The sequence below is a fragment of the Leuciscus leuciscus genome (genome assembly GCF_965113295.1).
Source record: "Leuciscus leuciscus genome assembly, chromosome: 17".
NCBI classification, from domain to species: domain Eukaryota; kingdom Metazoa; phylum Chordata; class Actinopteri; order Cypriniformes; family Leuciscidae; genus Leuciscus; species Leuciscus leuciscus.
In genome coordinates this window covers 20,993,715-20,999,202 of record NC_138741.1, presented here as the reverse complement: position 1 = coordinate 20,999,202, position 5,488 = coordinate 20,993,715, and the positions used below count along the sequence as shown (strand labels likewise).

At 43.2% G+C, this 5,488-nt stretch overlaps 1 long non-coding RNA gene across 1 annotated transcript; it reads right to left on the bottom strand.

The window, feature by feature from the left end:
• Positions 1-3,348: 3,348 nt before the first annotated feature.
• On the bottom strand, positions 3,349-4,878 carry LOC309479894. Its single transcript, XR_014199460.1, has 2 exons — positions 4,318-4,878; positions 3,349-4,276 (listed from the first exon to the last, which is right to left on the bottom strand). It is a non-coding gene; the product is annotated as an uncharacterized lncRNA (long non-coding RNA).
• Positions 4,879-5,488: the final 610 nt, after the last annotated feature.

The window sequence follows — 5,488 nt, the reverse complement described above, 5'->3', positions numbered from 1 at the left end:
AGTCAAATCAACCTAGGGTCCTTTGCACCATGACCATGACCTTGGCTCGAGGTCATGGTGCAAAGGTTGATTTTACTCCGAACCATCCCTTTAACTGTATTTCATGATCAAAGTGATTCCAGGATAGCCTAGAAATCTAGACGCACCCTAGCAGCAGCAAATTTTATTTTGCAGCTAGGGTAGTCTAGCAACTCTCCGTTGACTTTCGAGCTGGAAAAACCAAACTCTGGTCAGGCCAATCACATCGTGTATAGAGTCGGTGGGCGGGCTTAACATAATGACGACAGAGTTGTGACGGTTCCGTGTGAATTCCCTGCTACTTGAAAACAAAGAATGGCTGCTGCTGCTGTTGACAGCGGTCTTTCGAATCGGCTTTGGCCGCAACTCTGGAGGACTTGGAGTTAAGCTTTTCTTTGAGAAAAGAACAAAGAACGGCACTTAAGTCATTCTTTAAAAAGGAAGATGTGTTTGTAGTTTTGCCGACCAGATACGGCAAAAGTTTAATCTATCAACTAGCTCCGCTGGTGGGAAAACGCTCTGGTTGGTTGTAGCGCTATCCTATTGCGTGCAGAGGGAATTTGAAAGACAACCGTTTATCCCACCCCTCGGATTGAGTCCTGCCAATGGTGAGTTTCCAGACTCAACATCTTTATGTAGGTCTGGCTTAACAGGCTAATTCCAGGCGTCACTCACACACATCATCAACTCTTCCCTCCATACTGGCACTTTCCCTACAACATTCAAGCAGGCTCGGGTTACCCCACTGCTCAAAAAACCAACACCAAAACACATCATTTGTAGAGAATTACAGACCTATCTCTCTCCTACCATTCATTGCGAAGACACTTGAAAGAGCTGTTTTCAACCAAGTAACATCCTTCTTGTCTCAAAACAACCAGCTGGATGTCAACCAATCCGGCTTCAAGAAAGGGCATTCAACTGAGACTGCATTACTGTCAGTCACAGAAGCCCTACGGATCGCAAAAGCTGCTTCCAAATCTTCAGTCCTCATTCTCCTGGATCTGTCTGCTGCCTTCGACACTGTGAATCATCAGATCCTTCTATCCACCCTCTCATCACTGGGCATCACAGGAACTTCACTCCACTGGTTTGAGTCCTATCTCACAGGTAGGTCCTTCAAGGTCGCATGGAGAGGCGAGGTATCCAGGGCACATCAGCTGACCACAGGGGTTCCCCAGGGTTCAGTTCTTGGTCCCCTCCTCTTCTCCATCTACACCACATCACTGGGACACATCATACAGGCACACGGTTTTTCCTACCACTGCTATGCTGATGACACGCAGCTCTTCCTCTCATTTCAACCAGATGATCCCACAGTAGCTGCACGGGTCTCAAGCTGTCTGGCGGACATCTAGAGATGGATGAAGGAACATCACCTTCAGCTCAACCTGGCAAAGACTGAGCTTCTCGTCCTCCCTGCCAATCCGTCTCTACAGCACGACTTTACCATCCAGCTAGAATCATCATTAATCACCCCATCAAGATCGGTCAGAAATCTTGGAGTAACGTTTGATGACCAGCTGACCTTCACAGACCACATTTCAAAGACAGCTCGATCTTGCAGGTTTGCACTGCACAACATCAGGAAGATCCGGCCTTTCCTAACTGAGCATGCAACACAACTTCTCGTCCAGGCCCTGGTCATCTCTAGGCTTGACTACTGCAATGCCCTTCGGGCTGGACTTCCAGCATGTGCAATCAAACCCCTACAGATGATCCAGAATGCTGCAGCTCGTCTTGTCTTCAACGAGCCCAAAAGGGCCCACGTCACTCCTCTGTTCATCTCTCTACACTGGCTACCTCTCGCTGCTCGCATCAAGTTCAAGGCATTGACGCTTGCTTACAGATCCATCACAGGCTCAGCTCCCTCCTACTTTCACTCACTCCTACAAGTCTACATCCCTACCAGACACCTACGATCGGTCAACGAGCGACGTCTCGTGGTTCCATCGCAGAAAGCCACAAAATCACTTTCCAGAACATTCTCATTCACAGTTCCATGCTGGTGGAACGCTCTCCCCACCCTCATCCGGAATGCAGAATCCCTGACAACATTCAAAAGACAGCTAAAAACCCATCTCTTCCGTGAACACTTAACCTCATAAAAATAAAAAAAAAATAAAAATAAAAAAACGATGTTTTTCCCTTTGAAACATCACTTATCAGGCTTATGCTACTCTGAATAATACCTGAACTTCGTATTTGAGCACTTCTTGTGTTGTTGTTGTTTTTTGCCTCTTTATGATGACTCGCTTAAATTAGTCCTAATTTGTAAGTCGCTTTGGATAAAGGCGTCTGCTAAATGACTAAATGTAAATGTAAATGTAATTCCAGGCGTCTCTCCCTTTCAAATCCAGTTTCACTTTTTTTCGGCGGTCCAAAAGGCATGCTGTCTAACGCTAACCAATCAGACCTCAGGTACCACCCAAAATCCCGTAACAACAACCAGAAAAATAGACAAATATATTTTTTTAAGTCAGGGAAGATCATCATTTTCATGATCAATCGTCGCTGTCACGACTGTGTACTCTCTCAAGTAAGCTACTCTTGCCCATCCCTAGTTAAATCCCCTTCTTAATGTCTCAGGGTTTTAACCTGCAGGTCAAGAATCCTTTTGTCTTGCACAGCAGACGTTTGCCCAACACCATGCTTGGACAAGTTTATAATCATCATTAAGATGTTTTATGTGAAGGAGAAAACCTTGAGATGAACCAGAACTCAGCAAAGGGAGCCCATCCTATCCTGGCAAAATTCAAATAAAGTTAAAATAAATGTATATGCCATACAGTATATCATCACATTTTATCAAATATGATATAATATTGTATAATGCTTCTAAATATGTGAGAGAGAAAAAATCATCAGGTTCAGTGATCTCATAAGATGTTCCTGAGGCCATTTCAGTGCAGACTGTATCCCTTAGGCTGCTGGGATAAAGCTAATCATTGGCAGATCGGCCCGCCAACATTGATGTTGGCTTAATAGGCTTGCGGTGTATTCAGACACTCCTCATGGAATCTATGGCTTGAATTTAAATTCATCAAGCTGAAAATCCATCCAGTTTAGAATGATAGGCTGCTTTTGGAACTATAGGTGGCTGGTTTCTAGAAATTAGTAGACATCAACTAAACAACTTGTTACGTTCCCACTTTAGTCTAGGGGGTTTAAAGAGGGAGTAACAAATGATGTAACAAAAAGTAAATAAATAACCGTGAGAAATCTCCTCTCCATCTATCCCAGCTCTAATTCCTGTTCACCTTTTTATCCAAAAGGCTACACAACACCCATTGATTCGCACCTTGCAACAAAAAGGAAACTGAAAGAGTATACTTAATGAGTTTCTTTTATTAAAAAGGTTTAACCAATATATTTATAAAGCAAACAAAAATCAACAAACAGACAAACAAACTTAAATAACCAGATCGTCAGGAGAGGGCCAGGCCAAAATAACAAATAAAACAAGGACTTCCTAAAGTTTAAACCCAAATAAATTGCCTAACATAAGAAACAAAAAAATTAAAGACAGTTATCTTACCTCTCTCCCTGACTAGAAATAAACAGGAGAAAAGTTTAGGGATGGATCATCCAAATAAATTGGCGCCCATCTCCCTACACGGTTTTAACTATTTAAACTCACACAGTCTAAATAGTCATTGAACTCAGACAACAGGTTTCACAAAAGAATATAAGTTCTCTTTTCAACAGCAAATCACACAATAGTGTCTGGGATAGCTGGAGAGGGATCCTCACGATCACAGTCTCTTTGCGGTTTTATACAGGCTGCAAACAGAAAAGCGACGCTCCTGCTAATTAACATCAGCTGCGGATGATTTGGAGTGCTGCATGAGAGAAAGAGAGAGAGATAAAGAAAAAAAAAAGAGAAAACAATCACCAACATAATATAAACAAGACTACGTCACAGGACGTAACACCCCCACCGTTAAGATTATAAATAGAGTTATTTATAATAAACAGTCACCAATTCACTTTCACTATTAAACATTCACATGTTATTGTAATAATCATTAAACCAGTTATGATCTAGACAACGCATCCGCAACAACATTTTCTGAGCCTTTTTTGTAACGGATGTCAAGATTAAACTCTTGTACCGCAAGAGACCACCGCATAAGTCGCTGACTCGCATTGGACATGCGCTCAAGAAAAATTAACGGGTTATGGTCTGTGTACACTACTATTGGAGCAACACTACCACCCAAGTACACTTCAAAGTGCTGTAGTGCCATCAACATTGCTAGTGCTTCCTTCTCAATAACACTATAGTTCTGCTGACACCTTGAGAACTTTTTAGAAAAGAATGAAACCGGATGCTCTACACAAAAATTGTCTTCCTGCAACAGGACCGCACCAGCTCCTGTAGCGGAGGCATCAACCTCTAATTTAAACGGGGCATCAAATTGAGGGGCTTTGAGTATCGGAGCATTACAGAGCAAGTCTTTTGCTGCCTTAAAAGCATACTCACAACTGGGTGTCCAGATAAACCTCTTTGTAGTGCTTAGCAGATCAGTTAGTGGCGAGACAACTGAGGAAAAGTTTGGGCAGAAAGCTCGATAGTACTACCCGCACATCCCAAGGAACCTGCGCAGTTCACGTTTATTAGAGGGAATCTTGTATTCGAGGATAGCTGCAACTTTGGCCTCGACAGGCTTCACCATTCCCTGTCCCACTTGCTTACCCAAATAGCTGATCATTGCTTTTGCAAACTCGCACTTGGAAAGGTTCAAGGTCAACGAGGCATCGGCAAAACGCTTAAAAACATTCTCCAGGGTGGAAAGATGTTCTGTCCAGGTATGTGAATGGATAACCACATCATCCAAATACACTTCACAGTTTTTCACACCTGCCAACACATTATACATTAAACGTTGGAATGTGGCGGGAGCGTTTCGCATCCCAAAAGCTAAAACCGAATACTGCAGAAAATTGTCTGGAGTGACAAAAGCTGAGATTTCTGATGCACGTGGAGTCAGAGGCACCTGCCAGTATCCTTTCAGGAGGTCTAGCTTTGTTACAAACTTCGAATTACCCACCCTGTCCACACAATCTTCCATTCTAGGAAGCGGGAAGGAATCAGCTTTAGTTATGTTATTGACTTTACGAAAGTCAGTGCAGAAGCGATAGGTGGAGTCAGGTTTTGGCACCAGGAGGCAGGGCGAACTCCAGGGACTTTGACTGGGCACAGCAAATCCGTTCTTCAGCATATACTCCACTTCAGCCTTCATTACATTACGCTTTTGGGGATTGACTCGATAAGGATGCTGTTTGATCGGGGATGCATTTCCAACATCAATGTCATGAGAACACATTGTAGTTTTTCCAGGCACATCTGAGAACAGACTAGGAAATTTGTGCAGTAAATCAGTCAGTTCTTTAGCTTGACTTTCACCGAGATGAGCAAGGTAACTCTTGAGGTCGTTTAGAATGGCAGAGTTCTGTAAACGTGTGG